The 18,802-nt window shown below is 38.3% G+C and overlaps 1 protein-coding gene across 1 annotated transcript in view; it reads right to left on the bottom strand.

Moving 5' to 3' along the window:
- The window catches only part of LOC107715810 (probable cation-transporting ATPase 13A3), a 46,074-nt gene extending 30,768 nt beyond the window's left edge, over positions 1-15,306 (bottom strand). Inside the window, exons 1-3 of the mRNA XM_016522018.1 lie at positions 15,293-15,306; positions 14,992-15,112; positions 1,730-1,820 (exon numbers count right to left, since the gene is read on the bottom strand). The gene's annotated coding sequence lies outside the window, so the exon portion shown is untranslated. The remainder of the gene's footprint in view (positions 1-1,729; positions 1,821-14,991; positions 15,113-15,292) is intronic.
- Positions 15,307-18,802: the final 3,496 nt, after the last annotated feature.

Here is an 18,802-nt window from a genome sequence, read left to right as displayed (position 1 = left end):
CATGCTTGAGGTATTCGGCCAATCACAATGCACTAGATAGCTGGCCAATCAGAGCACACCTCGCTTTTCAGACCAATGAGCTTTGTAAAATTCGACGCGTTTCAGAAAGGCGGGGCATAGAGGAGAAACAATGTACAGTATGTGGAAAATAATGTGTTTTTGAACCTTAAACTGCATAAACACATTTCATTACACCAAATACACAAAATAATGTTCTTTTTAACAACATCATATGACCCCTTTAATTGACTAAATCACGTGAACTCTAAATGTGCTCGTGCAGTAGTCTAACCTACATCACGTAGTGTATGCGTGCACTTTCTGCGTGTGTTTTTGTTTGGTTTTTGCGATATGATAATGTCAAACCGCATACCAATTACGAAATTATCGTAGATATATTGCACACCCCTAAATCCTAGAACATTTACCTAGAATACAGTTCAAAGATATCCGAGTTACGATGTTTACGATGATGACTTTGAAACTGAACTGCTCCTATCACTTACATCATAAGGGTCAAACTATCATTCTTACAATGATCAAATTCAACTTTAATTAAAGTTACCATCCAACTGGCAAGTTTATTTGCTCACCAAAGTCCCTTTTATTCTCATTTGGTGCTCACTGGGTGTTAATTTTGGACCTTGGATGCAAACATTGAAGATGAGTGAGATTAATGATTAAATATTTCATGACTGGGCAAGTGCAGTTGTCTTGAAGATTGACAGGAATGAGAGATGTGGAGTGGCTGCTACCAACTGAGAGCGTTCCAAATCAGTTCTTATGAGGTTTGCAGGATGGTTAGGAAGGCCACTCACTAGGTTTTGGAACGGAGCTCCAGCATGCTGCTCGGAGGGGACAGCAGGGAGGAAACCAGCACCGTGCTGGTGTGGTCACCTCAACAATAGGGCAGCAGGGAGGCAGCATGGCAGAAAACAGGGAACGTGTGTGAGTGTGTGTTAGGCAGTCGGGAGCTAAGTGGTCATGCCCTGCTCACTGTTCCCTGCCCTCTGCCACAGGCCCTGATCTTATCAGCCCGCCGCACCCGTACAACACACCACAGAAAGGGGAAACCCAATTCAGGACCGACCCTTCCTACCATTTTCCCTTTCTGGAGCAGCTGCTATATGGCCACATTCTGCTCTTGGCTACAATTTATACGCAAATCGCAAGTGCAACATGCTGCACTTTTTTTAACTTCCTCTTGAGCAGACTATACGATGAATGCAAGGAAACACTGCAGTCATAAACCTGACAGGCCTATTTACCCAACCCATGTCAATGTGTCATGCAAGTATGCAAGCAGTCATTTACAAGACACTTTATTTTTTCTTTTGGTTACCAACCCAGGTTCAACTGACAGCAAAAAGATCATTTTAATGGGTTAGTTCTGAGCAAACTGAAAAGTACAATACTACAGCATGTTAGTTGGATCCTCACCACCAAACCTGATATTTCAAGCGGTTTCAACTTATTCATAGTGAATGGCCTAAAACTGACTTTATGTAAAATCAACTTTTGACTGAAACCTTTTGACTGGAAAAAAGTTTTTATAGTAAAAGTATATCCAAATCAATAGTGATTACATAACCACACAAGTCTCACCACAGCTTTTTTTTGGAACTTGACAGCTTTCCAGTTTACTATTATTTGCTTTTGTTGTATAGGAAAGGGGCAGCAGAAAAGTAATCAAAGGAAGGTGATTTTGAACACAGCAACATTCCCTTACCTTCAGGTTCTGGGCGCTGTGGCCCTGGGCAATCCCTTCACCTATAAAGAGGCCTCTCTCTTTTACGCTCTTTCACCGCAGACCTGGACTCCTGAGAGAAAACAAAAGAGGAAATCTTAATTAAACTCCATGAATCACACAGCCTTCGGTCTTTTAATGGAAGCATTGTGCAGCTCTCTCAAATGTGACATGTGAAGAACATTTTGAAAGATTTACAGAGTGTTTCTAAGCAGTTCACAGTGAGAGAAAACATTAAAGTGACCAGTGGTTCAAGGTTTTCACTTTCTTGGATTTAAACGTCTGAACAAAGAAATGAAATAGAAAAGGGCTCTGTACATTAACAAATCAAACAGTGTCTGGCTGGTATACTGGCAATTTGAAAAATATAAATAAGCCACAGCTCACAAAACCACCAACAGCGCAGCATAAAGCCCACAGGAAATTTATATCATGATTCAGAACATCTGACTCTGTATTCATACAAAGACTGAATGAAAAGGGTCAGAGAGGTTACCATGCCAACCTGTGCTATGGGGGTTGGGACTCCACTGATAGACTTCACCTGATTGGTTAGACAGCCTTTCCCATAATTTACTAATGAATCCTTCAGTGTTTATGTGACGGTGTTTAACCAAAAAAAGAAATGACAGTCGTTTTCGCAGATCCATGTGAAAAAGGATCGTTTTGACAAGAGTGCTGTCTGTACGTGAAACTTTTCAAAAAAGCAAAAGGAAAAATATTTCTGTTTCTACTACAATTGTTGTGTAAAAACAATGCTTTTATAGAAAGTGATTTACAGTACACATTATTTATTATTATAATTACATTTAAAATAATAATTTTTTACAAGCACAAATATTTATTCATTCTTGGTGCCAATAAATAAATAAATATTAATTTCAGATGCAAATAAATTAATATGAAAATATTTAAAGCAAAAATAAGTATCACTAATTCTGGGAATTAGCAAACAAACAAACAAGTAAATTAAGCACAAATAACTGTTTATTCTGAGCACAAATGAATATTTATGAATTATGGGTGCAAATAAATAAATATTTTTTTATTTCTAATATAATAAATATTTAATATCGTACATTTCATTGTTTAAACAGACTGTCAAAATGAAACCATAAAACCCCAAATTTCTAGACAAATATCTGGTGTGTTTTACCATGCAAACTGTCTAACACAAATTTGTTAACAAATCTAGACTGTCAATTGTTGAATGACTAACCTATTCTCAACAAGAACTGCTGGCACAAAATGCATTTATGACAATCAAAAATCATCTGAGTAGACCTAGCGATTAGTGCGAGCTCTGGAAGAGTGAGTCCTGTTACTCATGTGGTCATTTTGAATCTATGGGCTAGATAAATAACTCCTTTTCTTTCCATGCTCCGATTTCTTCTCAATAAAAGTGGAAAAGGGTCAATAAAAACGTATAAAAAAAGAATAAAAAAAACAGCCTCAGGTAAGAAAGTCTGTCAGCTAGATTTCACAAGGCCTGTCAGACAAACTTGTCCTACATGCACGGCTTTCTGACATCTCTGCGCATCGATTTTTTTAAAGTTTTCTGAGCGTGCTGCATCTGCCGAGTCAGTATTCTGCAGGTAGCTCCGTTTGAAAGCAGTTTCACAGGAACGCTTTGAAACACAAGCCGTTTCAGAAGTCAGACGTGGTCAGTCTCACTTTCCAGAAGTACTCGAAGACATCAGCTAACAATGTGCAATGACCTACTGACGGCCCTCGCGATAATTCATGGAAGCCAAAAGTATTCAATTGCAGTCACGTTTTGGGTTTAATGCGCTTTCTTCATTCTGTTTTGTTTCCCATTGCATTGGGTCACCATCGCTTTGACCTGAATTCTTCTCCTCTTTTTGGACAGTACGACTCCACTATCCCTGCGTTCAAATGTTTAGGAGGAAAATACTTAAGAACATGACGAAACAGTCTCATGGCATATTCGCTGATAAGCGGTAAGATAAACGGTAAGGGTTTAATAATTAGATGGCCTAAACAATGGAGTTAACCGCTGGGTTAATGTGTCACAATAAAGGTGTGGTTGGATGCATGATTTAGTCTGGAATCATAAAGATAAAACTGAGCAGGAAAAAGGAGATAATGGTAAGAAAAAATAAAAGTTACAAGAAAACAACATATCAAACTTCCAGATAAATGCAATAAATCCAAATAAGACTTTATAAAACAAGCTAGTAAGTTGTTAATTTGACCTACAAGGACAGTTATAAAAAGATGAATGCCTAAACACTGATTTAACAGGTTTATCTCACAAAGTTCAACAAAAAGCACACACTGAATAAAAAAATTAACTTACACACAAAAAAATCACAATCCCTCATTTTTCTCATCAGCCTGTCTTCAACATTGAACATAAAACACACCACAACATTTTATAATGGGATCAGAGATTGCTTTGTGGATTTTGGACCTTGATCCAAAACAACCTATAAAACTCTTAAAAACTGTAATAAAATCCCATAAATATTGTGGTAGTACCATAGTACAGTGATGGCACCAAATACATGTCATGGTACTGAATGATTACCACAATATTCATATAAAAATAATTTCATTCACAAGATATTCCAAAGTTTGTTAACTTGGTATTACAGTAGCTGTCATTTTAAAAAATTAAGGGGAAAGCATTTTGAACATTTGATGGAAAGTCCATAATTACGAATTTACAGTACAACCTGTAAAAAACAAATTGGTAGTAATTACGTTATTTTGGCAGAAAATACTGGAATATACTGGAATATACTGGAATAAGTGCGTGTTTTACTGGAATAGTGGTTTAAGTTTCTGAAATGCTTCTTTCAGGTCTGCAATTATTTATCATACATTAGATGTTAGCCTTAATATTCAACATAATTAATAGGAAGTATGCTTCAACGTCCTCTAATAAGCTTACTGAAAAAAACTAAAAACATTTAAAAAACAATTGAATCTCAAACGTCAACAGGACAAAGCAGCTTGACTCTCAGCTGGACAAGCGGTTCACTAATTCATGGGCACAATTCTTGTCGTCATTCGGGATTTAGAGAACAACAAATGTGTGCTTTTCTCATGCATTTTTGAAGTGATTCTTCTGTAGTCAAGGACAGCACAGAAAAAAAATCCACTAATCCGATCGTGGTCAATAACTCGGGTCAAAAAAGTATGATCAAAGTAGTGAAAGAAGGAAAGGAAAAAGGACAGTCTCCTTACACTTCAAAGCTCTTGACCATGAGAAATTCTCATAGAATGTTATACAACTGGTACTGTTGTGAACCTGTTTAAGACCGTTCTGATGTGATGGTTTAGTGTCTTCAAGTGTGTAAAACCAAAAAATGAAAGAAACCACAATATTATTCACATAATAATATTTAAAGAAAGTGCAGGATAAATAAATCCAAACATACCTGGAAAGTTTGTCTTATCTTCTCCTTTAGCAATTATCCAGTTAAGTGCCTAGTTGATAAGTCCATTAAAATTTACTATCAAAATTTCAGATTCTCATGCATCCCAAGACCCTTTTATGCAAGATATAAGGCTTTTCTTGTACTACGGTTGACTTCATAGCTGAGGATGATGGCATCGGCCCATTTAGTAAGAGTGGAGACAAAAAAAAAGAAAAAAGATGGAGCACGGAGGTGTAGCCTAACCATCGAGAAAGCAGCGGTGTTGAGAACAGTGGTGGACAGAATAAAAACAAAAAGATCAAACAGAAAAGGGGACCAGAGTCTGGCCACATGGTCTTGGATTAGCAACTCCCATTGTCAATGCCGCTTGGGAAAGAAAAAACTAAGGAACTTCAAGAGATTATGATTTTATACATTTTATAAATGCTGGCTGTTTCAAAGTACCACAGGCCTAGAGTAAACTACCCTTCATAAAAGTTTGATCCTTCTGATTTTAGCTGCAGTAAACAACCTTTATCAATCTGGAAATATAGTAAGGTTAAACAAGGTCTAGTAAAACACAAATGAAGACTTAGTACACTGACAAAAAGAGAGAGAGAGCATTTAGATAAAAAAAAATAAAATAAAATAAAATAAAAAATCTAGCTGTCAGACCCTCTTACACGAGGCAGTCTGATTAAAATAAAAATTAAGTTAAATTAAATTAAATATTTAAAATAAGACTCTGAAATAAGGCATTCTAACTGAAATAAAATAAAATACAAATCTAGACCCTCTTATGAGGCAGCCTGATTAAAATAATTCTAATTGAAACGAAACAAAACAAAACAAAATAGTCCCAGTCATACTATCTTACGTTAGCCATTCTGACCGAAATAAAAAATAAATAAAAGCCAAAATGCTCTCTGGTTAAAATAGTTTCTCTTGAAGTCTTGTTTCACATTTTTGGCTGTAACTTTTGGCTGTAATCTGTGGTTTTGGTTCACACTTTGATACCAAATTCTACATCAGTTACTATTTTAATCTAGCGTCTTTTATCGCATCTCCCATGAACAGAGTCGTTTTTTTGTGGGACTTATTTTAGGTAAACCGCATACGGATGGCTAGAAAAGTCTTGTCTATTCCACTGCCGTCGAGGATTCTGAGAGCAAACACTCCGAAATCTGCACAAGGGACTTGCACCATGTCACGATATGTCACACTTCAGCTCTGATTCAACACTGGCAGACTTTCTGTCATACGTTGTTGTCTTAGAGCGCGTCTGCTAAAAGTATTCTCTGAGTAATCTCGGCATCACCTCAAAGCTCTTCGGGACATGACAGCAAAACCACACAGACAAACTTCTGAATTCCAGTTTATCCATGTCACCACGTCAAAGATATAACCCTGGAGTATAACGCATTTTAACTGAGTAACAGTCAGTCACTTCATTCAAAGTGATCCACTTTTTGTTCTATGCTGATCATATCTCTTTGCTAAAGATTCACTAACATTTAATGCTTTTTTGAGCCATGCAAATCATAATATTTACACTCCACACAAGTGTTGCAATGTTTTGAAAGCTGTTGTGAACCCTCCTGCCCCTTATAAACCAGTCTGAATTGCGATGCTACACTTGACCTCAGCAGTCAAATAAATGCAAACATTTTTATCCTGTTAAATGATGATTTCTCTCTTTTCATATTAATCAAACTAACTCCCATTCTTCTCTCCTGTTCTTCATTTAAAAGTTTGGGGTCGGTAAGATTGTTTAATGTTTTTTAAAGCTACATTTCTTTTAATGAAACTACAGTAAAATAGTAGTTCTTGTTAAATATTAGTAGCTATAATAATAGCTTAAAAGCGCCATGCGCATTTTACTTTCACTTTCGAATTAGCGGCAGTTCGGTGTCAATTGCTTGAATGCAACAACAAAATACAACGTCAAACTCACTTTAGCCTATATATAAAACATAGAACTTTTATTAACAAAACAAATAAAAATACACCATGCTAAAGGGCAGACTATGCCTAATATAAAATAACAAATAACAAAGTTTAAATAGGTATACAAAACTGGAAATAGGCTAAGTAAACATGTATAATATATAACCAAATAAATAAGAAACGTAGAACGTTTATTAGCAAAACGAGTAAGAAAGCTTGGAGGCACAGCATACATCTTGATGCAAATAAAATAAATAATTGACAGTTTAAATAAAGTAAAAAAATCATCAAACAATGTGGAACCAATTAAATAAGAAACGAATGTTAAAAAAAACTTCCAAAATCACCTTAGATAAATGGCAAAAGTCAACAGGCTTTTCAAAATCCAAAATATTGCCAAACAGGCGGTTTTGCATTTCGTTTCGAAACTAAATCATCCTCCATCGTCTTTTCTGTCCGCGTTCAGTTTTTAATTGTAGTGTCTTTTACTGAACTAAATGATTTTTATTACTACAAAAAATCAAAACGACGGTGGGGGTCGGTGCCGCGGTGGGCAAGTGACGTAAACGGTGTTGTGGCTTAACACCGGTATCACCGTCAACACCGTCTATCGCGGCAAGCCTACTGTGTATCACCCTTAAAACTAGAAGATATAAAGGAGGACAAAAGTGGTCACTTGAAGTTAGCCAATCATTAAAAAGACCAAGAAGCTTATGGAAAATGATGTAGAACAGGACCAATGGCTGTCCTTTGAGTCAAAGTACAAAAATTACAAATACAAAAGTTAAAACTTAGAATAGGGCTGCCCAAACTCGGTCCTGGAGGGTCGGTGTCCTGCAGAGTTTAGCTCCAACTTGCCTCAACACACCTGCCTTTAAGTTTCTAGTATGCCTAGTAAGAGCTTGATTAGCTGGTTCAGGTGTGTTTAATTGGGGTTGGAGCTAAACTCTTCAGGACACCGGCCCTCCAGGACCGAGTTTGGACACCCCTGACTTAGAATGATTAAAATGCAGAAGCAAAACATAAACTAAACAGAAACATTAACAGTGCAGCTTGAGAATGTAAAACATGGACCTGAGCATCAAGTTTTAGGTTGAATTATATATACATAGTACATACACTACTGTTCAAATGTTCAGGGTCAGTATAAATGTTTTTGTTTTTTTTTAAATCTCTTATTCTCACCAAGGCTGCATTAATTCAGCAAAGCTTGAATGGTGAAAAATTTTCACCATGATTACTCCAGTCTTCAGTGTCACATGATCCTTCAGAAATCATTCTAATATGCTGATTTTGTCTAGGGATGCACGATATTATCGGACCAATATCGGAATCTGCCGATAATGGCTTTAAATGTAAATATCGGCCAGATATGAAAAATTATGCCGATATGTCTTGCCGATAAGAGGAATACATTAACTCACATGTGCTCAGGGTGTGCTAGCGACTAGATCACGTCAAAAGTGCGATTAGATCATGTCAGTATTGTGGCTCATTCTTGAAGCAAAATTTTGCCTGAATGATGAATCGATTCACAGTTTTGGATCGCTGTTTTTAAACTGAGAATGCACGTCATGCGTTCGGTGTATGATAGAGTAAACCATAATAGCACGTGCAGCGGCAGCCTCCCCTGGGTCCTAATGCCAGACCGAATGCTAACAACCTCCCGCTTGGAATTTCAGCCTTTCTCATTGGACAAGCCCATCCTGAGAGACGGGACTCGTCTCAGACCTTAAAGGGCTCACGCACAGTTCCGCCCAGGTCTTCTGCTAGGTCTTCTGATTGCGGCCCGTGTGGAGAGCCTAAGCCGGTGCGGGCGTGCCCGGTGGGCTCCAACACATAGCCTGTCATTATGCGGTTCAGTTAGATTCTGAGAAGATGAGGATGTGAGCTAGAACGCTTCTGCAACTCTTAAATCTGCACCAGGCTTCGGCCTTGTCTTTACATTCACCAATGATCCTTGGATCTCAGCTGATGTCTCTCTTAGCTCCTTTTCACTTCCCACTGGGAAGAAACTCCCAATCACCATCGAGTCAGAATAACATCTTTTTGGAGTTCATTACTCTTCAAACCCGGAAGAACGTGATCACGACTCCTACACCACCGAACCTTCAAACCATCAAGATGCTCCAACACATAGCCTGTCATTATGCGGTTCAGTTAGATTCTGAGAAGATGAGGATGTGAGCTAGAACGCTTCTTCAACTCTTAAATCTGCACCAGGCTTCGGCCTTGTCTTTACATTCACCAATGATCCTTGGATCTCAGCTGATGTCTCTCTTAGCTCCTTTTCACTTCCCACTGGGAAGAAACTCCCAATCACCATCGAGTCAGAATAACAGAGACTGCATCCGGACGCTTGTTCAAGGCCAAGGCAATGCAAGTATAGTACATTTAACTAAACGAAACAGAGGTTTAGTATAAGTTGTAGACCCCGTTCTAAAACGGCACTGATGGTTTTACTCAGGTAGTTCTGACTCATTTTCCATTACTGCATTCTCTGGTTTCTCTAATGGCTTCATTCATCTACTTTAGCTCCCCTTTTGTATGCACGCGTGAGTGTATGTATGTTTGTTTGTTTCTTAGACTAGTTTGTGTTAGTGTTTCTGGCAGCTGATATAAATAATTGTAATTAATCATAATTAACTGTAATTATTTATATACAGTTCCTTTTTGAGCTAATTTGCTACACTGGGATTACACAAGATTTGTCATCTGATACAGCATTCATTCTTCAGCTCAATCTCATATTCACAATAAAACATTAGTTTCAATGTCCGCTGAGGAAAGCATTATCTTTGTCGTACTGTCTTTCATCTGTTAAGCCGCCTTTCCACTGCACACGACATTCGGACACGACTGTCGGACTTCCCCCCCTAGTGGCAGTCATTTCATTATGATTATACACGGCAACATGGGAGAGAAGCTTATCCTCGCGGTCTCAGAAAACCCCATTCTGTATGATACTTCTCTAGAATCATACAGAGACTTTAATAGGAAAAATGAGGCTTGGAAGAGAGTTAGCGAGATTGTCGGTTTGTCAGGTGTGTTTTGTTTGCCAAATTTGCTGAATGTATGCAAATCCTTGTCGTGCCTTAATTAGCATCTAGCCTAGTATTCCCATATATTTCCATGCAGTTATTATTCCGCATTTTACAAATTTATTGAGAAAAAATGTATGCAATTGTATATTATTTATTTGAAAAAATGAAAAGAGCAGTTTCATGTCCATCCTTGTATTGTTCAACTGCTGGAGGTTGATGTGGGATTTAATAAGTAATTAGTAATGCAATACATTTTAGTGAGAGTAATTAATACAGTAATCTAATTACACTGTTTTTTAGAGTAACTTACCCAACACTGAAATGACATATCAAAGAATAGTATGTTAACATGATTTACAAAGTTATGTAATTGTTTTTAAACTTAACAGTGGATGAGTGCAGGAAAAAGTGGAGGGATCTCTGTGACGTTTATGTCAGGGAAAGGAGAGAGGAGAAGAAAAGAAAAACTGGAGCAGCTGCCACCCAAAAACGCCCTTGGCGTTACTATCACATCATGCCTTTCCTCCTTCCATTTGTTTCTTCTCTGCCCACATCTGGGAACATGGAGGAGGAAAGAGGAGAAGGGAGAAGAAATGAGGAAGACAGTGCAGAAGTAATAACAGAGGAAAGACAAGAAATGCAGGCAGGAAAGGACTTTGGAATACATCACATCCGGTCGGCGTGTCGCATACGGTCTAGTCGCTCAAGTTCAAATATTTGAACGCATCCGAAGCTCAAATCGGATCCGAAAATTCCGCATTCGCAGATGGTCGGCACCCCCACGCAGCCCCTGTACGACTCTCCATTGGAAATGAATGACTTCCGGTCCAACGGCTGTCGTTTGTCGTGTGCAGTGGAAAGGCGGCTTTAGAAAGAAAATCGGAATCTGCAAAAATCGGTATCGGCAGATCACACTAACAAAAAAATCAGAATCGGCCAAGAAAATTGCAATCGGTGCATCTCGATTTATTGCAATGCTTTTTTCTTCAGTTGGTCAGAACAAACGTGGCAGTAGGGCTGTGCAAAAAATCGAATGTGATTTTCATGCGCATCTCGTCAGTAAAGCCGCTCCTGGGATTAGTAGTAAATCTCCAGCACGTGCTTTCAGATGGAAACTTAGAACTTCGGCAATGAATCGCCTGCGATTTTGTGTAGCTTGTCAGTGAACTACGGCTCTGTGTAGTAAATGCCGCTCCATCTGAAAGCACGTGCTGGAGATTTACTACTAATCATTGACGAGATGCGCATGAAAATCGCATTCGATTTTTTGCACAGCCCTACGTGGCAGACTTGTTACTTACTTGTTCAGATGACAATATCCGGTGAAAATGCTTATTTGACTCATATATTCCAAGACGTAGGCTAGAATCTGTGAGTGCAAAGTACAGTATGCACACCGGTGCAGTGACTGACTGCCACACATACTCCTCAAAACATTAGATTCATCCACGCTGGAGCCGTGCTGGTGACCGGCGCACAACCCACGCAAGGAAGATAATTGCGCAGTATCCGCACACAGCTGCAAATGCAGGTTTTCAAACAGAGATGGAGACAAAGAGGCAAAACTTGCGGACTGCAGCTTTAAATTAAATAATTTTATATATACTGATTAATTCATTATGTGTAATCATGTGTAATATTGTAATATCATGTGTTATATTTTTAAACTAATTATGAGCTCTAAAAGATTTTCAGAATTTTTACAACTCTTTTGCTTTAGACCAGGAGTGTCAAACTCAATTCCTGGAGGACCAGAGCCCTGCAGAGTTTAGATTTAACCCTAATTAAACACACCTGATCCAACTAAGTCCTTCAGGCTTATTTGAAAACTACATGGTATGTGTGTTGGAGCAGGGTTGGAACAAAACTCTGCAAGGCCGGAGCCCTCCAGGAACTGAGTTTGACACCCCTGCTTTAGACCATTTACAAATGTTACAAATGTTAAAGGTTACCATGGCATCGTTCTGAAAAAAAAATGCAGTGATTAATATATAGTTTATTTATAGTTATTTTCAAATCTTCAATGTACTGTCATTATAAAAGAACTTCATTATTGTTTATTTAACTCTAACAAATATGTTCTTGTTAAAAACTAACCAAAATTGAAAATAAGTATATATCGGTATCGACTATAGGCCAAAATGAGTTGAAAATTATCGGCATATCGGAAAAAAATCCAATATCGTGTGTCCCTAATTTTGTCCCAAATAAACATTTATTATTATTATCAGCAAAGTTAAAAACTGCCTTATATATATATATATATATATATATACACAGGGCTGTACAGTGCGAAATATATGTCGCACGTGCTACGAAATAACTGGTCTGTGCGATGAATAAATTTACCACTGTAGCACGCGTGCGATACAGTTTGCTTATACACATTTTCTATTGCCATTTCATGAAGCTCAAATTAAACTTTTAAATATATTGCAAATACATATGAATTGCATTTACTTAAAGTAATAATTTAATTTTATTTGAATGACACGTATGACATTCTTTTGTGAAATACAAAAGAGGATGCCAGAATGACAATCTCAGTCCCCATTCACTTACATTGTATGGCAAAACGATGCAATTAAAGTGAATGGTGACTGAGGCTGTCAGTCCATCACATTCTGCCTAATCTTCGTTTGTGTTCATTTGAAGAAAATTGTCCTACAGGTTTAGAAGGACATGAGGCAGTGGTGTAGTGGAGGGTATACGCAGGTATATACGGCGTATACCCACTTCTTTATCACTTGGCTTTGCGTATACCCACTTCTAAATCCCCTCTGATGCGCATCATTCATTAGTGTCCTGCATTAGGCAAAATCATGACAGTCCACCACATGAATAGCTAATCCAATCGCATGTAAAACAAAATACAAATATTCCCTAAAAACACCCAGTAAAGACAGTGATGCAGTCAGGACCGTGGCGCCGGCTTCCTTTGAAATATATTTGATGATTGAGCCAGCGCCCTCGCCCGTTCCGTCAAGGAAACACAGGTATTCTGAGAAAGCTTATTAAATAACTTCATATGCATTTTTCACAATATATCATCATGCATCTGTAAAATCTAAAAATGTGAATTCTGGTATCTTAAGATTTTTTTGTTTGTTTTCCATATTACTATTTCTCTTTTCTGCATTTCACCTATGCTCTAGTTTGTTTATTTCTAATAAACCTGACATTGTATATACAGTGGTGTAGTGGAGGGTATACGCAGGTACACGGCGTATACCCACTTCTTTATCAGTAGGCTTTGCGTATACCCACTTCTTTATCAGTAGGCTTTGCGTATACCCACTTCTTTATCAGTAGGCTTTGCGTATACCCACTTCTTTATCAGTAGGCTTTGCGTATACCCACTTCTTTATCAGTAGGCTTTGCGTATACCCACTTCTAAATCCCCTCTGATGCGCATCATTCATTAGTGTCCTGCATTAGGCAAAATCATGACAGTCCACCACGTGAATAGCTAATCCAATCGTGTGTAAAAAAAAAAAAATAAATAAAAAAATTTCCCTAAAAACACCCAGTAAAGACAGTGATGCGGTCAGGACCGTGGCGCCGGCTTCCTTTGAAATATGTTTGATGATTGCGCTTGCGCCCTCGCCCGCTCCGTCAGTCAGAGAGGATGCCGATTGCCGACAGTGACAGAGATGCTGCTTCATGCGCGAGACCATGTCAGGGGATGCGCGCAGAGTGGTAAAATAATAGTTAATTATGGATTACTAATTTAAATCAGTACATTACAACGAAAACAATAGCTTAAAAACCGGTAAGCTCCTGTAAACTTTTCAGTCCAAGGATCCATTAAACGCATGCATTCAAACAGTAAATTCACAACAGCTCTAATACAGAGAAAACCCAACCGATTTCATCAGAGATTGTGGAGAGTCAAGTCCAGATGTCAGTAAATTATTATTTTCAGCGTGTATTTGGTTTAAAAGCAGGAGTGTTATACTGGATGGTGACTGAAGGTGTTTTAGATTATGCGCTGGTCTAGTTATTCTGAATGGATCGTATAGTAGCATGTACAGTAAGATCAAGACAGCAGGTTTAGTGGTCTTTTGGCGTCTCCCTGTGGTCCTATTTGATATCGCAGCTTGACTGGTGCTTATTTATATTAAAAAGGTGGTGGGGATGGGGGGATAAATTCTGGATAAATTGATAGTCACGACATTACTCTCATGCGAACAGACAACTAAACAAAATAGCAGGTAATGTACTAGAGGTTCTGACAAAATGTTAATTGCTGCAGTCTATTTTTTTGTTTGGTTTTTGAATTATTGCAAAATCTGCACCTCTTCTGTGACAAATTTTAATTTCATAATGATTATTACTCCGTGAAGTCAAGCAGCAGAAGTTAAGTGACAATATGCAAATACTACTGGCCCATTTTGGGGTGAACTAAATATACAAGACTAGTTTTACGCGTCACTGTTTATAACACGTCATGGGGCATAAATTAAGAGTATACCCACTTCTCCAGGCACCACTACACCACTGACATGAGGCTGAGTAAATGATGACAGAAAAAATGGCCGAACTACCACTTTAAATCACACCGCTTGATGCAAATCCCAAAACGGGAGTAAAATTCACAGTACACATACTCCACTACAGATCACAGCACCGTTATTGACTAAACAGACCCATATACATCAATATATTAATTACCACAGCGTTATAAAACACGATCTAGTTCATTTCAGTCATTTAATAATGAAATAAACCCTATAAACTGACCGAGGACACACGAGGAAGAAATAAAGGCAGCCATGACTTCATACATCAATGAAGAGACCCGCGCGTGTGTGTGTGTGTGTGTGTGTATGTGTATGTGTATGTGTGTGTTTTAAGTCGCACTCACCCAGAACCACCGGGAACGAGGATCACCTCTGGCTCATGATGAGAGCGCTAGGATCGTGGACAAAGAGACGCGGGGCTCAGCTCGTGCGTACTGCTGACAGCAGATGTGTGTGTAAATGTGCCTGACTCAATGTGCAGGCACCCAATTCTGCCTCAGCATGTACAGGAAGTGATGCAGAGGATATGAGGTCACCGTGGAACTGCGTCAGGTGCGTGTGAGCGCGCGCTACAGGCCCATCTGGCTCCAAACCAGACCATTTATCGCTTTTAATTATAAAGCCAGTATGTATATGTGTGTGTACGTGTGTGTGTGTTTTGGAGTAAAATGTGTGACAACTTGCCCCAGGTCTCCTCCATTACATTCTGATTATTATCAATACAATATTACAATAACTTTAAAAAGTATTAAGATGTGGGAAGGATGTATGACCCTAAGAATTATATAATCGTACATGCTATACTGCATTAACATGCCAAAAATACTGATAAAAACTGATAGGCCTTTATTATATTCAGATAACAGCATATGCAGATAGATTGCCAAACCTTCCTCTTTTTCCATACATCTCTACTTCCTAGATTAGTTTACTGTCTTTAAGCCTAATTTTAAAGTTACAGCAATACAATATCTGCCTTAAAATCAATATGATGTGCAACCTGTGATAAGTGAAAGTGGTGAGTAGAGGAAAAAGTGAAAGCTGTATTGTTTGACTGACAAGTTGTATTACATAAGAATGAGTTGCCTAGCTATTTGTCCATGTTTTATCTATTTGTCCGTTCAAAGGTCAATCTAACCTTTCAGTCCTGCTGTTTTGAAAGTCAAAATGAGGTCTAATAGTAACTGCTCTTCTATAATTTACACTGAGGATGTGATGTGACTGCCTCTTATTATAAGTGACTGAATAAATCAACTGTTTATCTGATTAGCCTTGTTTTTGACGTGATGTTGGAAATCTTGTGTGTTTGTATGTGATAAAACCACAGGCTTTGAAACAGAAACAATCTATTCAAAACCACACAGGAAATGGGTGAATATGCAGCATTATGACGTTCTGATTGTCTATTCTCGAATAAAAAAACAGAAATGGATTATGAGAAAGGGCCTGAATTTAAATTTGAACTCATGCCACCTTGTTCTGCCCCTCAAGTAGTTCAAGTTGACGTATGTGCCAGTCCAAAAGAAAAACAAGAGTCCTCGCGCATAACCACAGGTTCAGATGTTCTAATCTGTGCTTCGAGTCAGATGTGCAAACAGAATTCTACCTCTTTAAACAAAGCGGACAGTTTGCTTTCACTTCTCCAAGTTCAAGGGGGGGAGAGGATTAACTACAAACTCAGACCCAGTATAGACAGGCCACTCGCTGACGCCCAGGCCGAGTTCAGTGACATCAGAGAAGAGCATTATCCACGGCGTGTTACATCAGAGGCTCTGTGAAATGATGGATCAGCAGACTGAGTTCACATGTATGTCAAAGAGCAAATTGAAACCAGTCTGAAGATTTTTTTTTTTCATGCACAAAACCCAGTGAGGAAATTAAAAAAAAAAAGTTTAAAACTTTCTTGAGAACATATGGAGTAACTGTGACGTTTTTGTAGGTTATAGCTTAAAGGGATAGTTTACCCCAAAATAAATGTCTTCACCTTCATGTAATTCCAAACAGGTTATCACTATTAAATGTAAAACAGCATTTGTTAACTGAAATAAAGCTGAAATTAAATATAAATGTTAGATGAAATACTTGAAGTTTAGGTTGAAGCAACAAGATTATTAACTGGAACTAAATAAAAACTAATGCTGAACTAAAAATTAGATGAAATCAAATTAAAAGAAAACTGGGAATATGAAAAGCTAATTCAAAATATAAATAAAAACTATAATATTACATAAACAATACTAAAATAACACTTATTCCAAAAAGGAGGAAGGAGATATTTTAAAGGCGGTGGGGACTAAACAACTTTGGACCCCACTGACTTCCAATGGAGAGAAGAAAAAATAAGGCATTTTCTTTTGTGTTCCACAGAACAAAGAAAGATATACAATAACATGGGGTGAGTAAAGGATGACAGAATTTTATATTTTTAACAACTTCGATTAGCAGGTCAAATCTGCACATTTTTCAGCATGAATCTGCAGAATGGATAATATACTGTTATTGTATACACTTAAAGTGTAATTAAATTACAGCACAGTGGTGCAAAAAAATGTCAGGGGAAAAAAAAAAAAAAAAAAAAAAACCACACACACTAACTGTGTGTATGTGTATATATATATATATATACACATATATACATATACACACACACATACATACATACACATACACAGTAGCCAAAAGTTTTGGCAGTGACATAAATTGTGTTTTGCAAAGTTTGCTGCTTCAGTATTTGTAAATTATTTTTTCCGGTGCTCGGGCCCTAATAAGAAACGGAGCAATTCCAATAGGGTCCTCACACCATCGGTGCTCGGGCCCTAATAAGGTTTAAAGGCCTTTATTGGCAAAAAAAAATAAAAAAATACAGTGAGTCAATATTAACAGTGTTGACCCTTGTTCTTCATAACCTCTGCAATTGGCTCTGGCATGCTTTATATTAGCTTCTGGGCCAAATCCTGACTGATGGCGATCCATTCTTGCCTTATTAGTTCTCAGAGTTGATCACAATCTGTGGGCTCCTGCTTGTCCACTCGCCTTTTGAGGACGGACCACAGGTTCTCTATGGGATTGAGATCCGGGGAGTTGCCTGGCCACGGATCCAAAATTTCAATGTAATGATCTTCGAGCCACTTCTTTATCACTCTTGCTTTGTGACATGGTGCTCCATCATGCTAGAAAATGCACGGATCATCACCAAATTGCTTATGGATCGTTGGAAGAAGCTCTTGCAGGACGTTTTGATACCATTCTTTATTCATAGCAGTGTTTTTGGGCAGAATTATGAGAGCGCCCACTCCCTTGGATGAAAAGCAAGCCCACACATGGATGGTCTCAGGATGCTTCATTTTTGGCACAACACAGGACTCATGGTAGAGCTCACCTTTTCTTCTCCGAACAATCGATTTTCCAGATGTCCCAAACAGTCGGAAGGGAGCTTCAGAGAAAATAACTTTGCACCAGTCTTCTGCTGTCCAATCCTTGTACTTCCTGCAGAATTTCAGTCTGTCCTTGACGTTTTTCTTGGAGAGAAGTGGCTTCTTTGCTGCCCTTCTTGACACCAGGCCATTGTCCAAAAGTCTTGCCCTCACTGTGCGTGCAGATGCTCTCACACAAACCTGCTGCCACTCCTGAGCAAGCTCTGCACTGCTGGTCACACGATTCTGTAACTGACTCCTCAGGAGGAGAGGGTTGTGAAAAGTTGATTTTTTTGACTGATGAAGTTTTTAGCAATTATTTAAAATGCATCTGATCACTCTACACAATAATCTAGAAACAATGTGAATGAACACAACAGTTTAAGCAGCAAACTTTGTAAAACACAAAATTTATGTCACTGCCAAAACGTTTGGCCATGAATATATGCGAGTCTGTGTGTGTGTGTTCATACCCCTTCATTTTGTCATGTTTTGTTAAATTGCTTTAAATTACTTTTTTTCCACTGTGCTTAGGGTCATTGTCCTGTTGGAAGGTGAACCTTCTGCCCAGTCTTAGGTTCTGAATGCTCTGGACTGGGTTTTCATTAAGGCCATCTCTATATTTTGGTGCATTGAGCGTTTCTTCTACTCTAACGAGTCCCTGAGTCCCTGCCGCTGAAAAACACCCCCACAGCATGAGGCTGCTACCAGCACACTTTACTTTTGGGATGGTACTCTGCAG

The sequence above is a fragment of the Sinocyclocheilus rhinocerous genome, unplaced genomic scaffold (assembly GCF_001515625.1).
Source record: "Sinocyclocheilus rhinocerous isolate Xijiao unplaced genomic scaffold, SAMN03320098_v1.1 scaffold899, whole genome shotgun sequence".
NCBI lineage: Eukaryota > Metazoa > Chordata > Actinopteri > Cypriniformes > Cyprinidae > Sinocyclocheilus > Sinocyclocheilus rhinocerous.
This window is presented reverse-complemented; position numbering and strand designations above follow the sequence as displayed.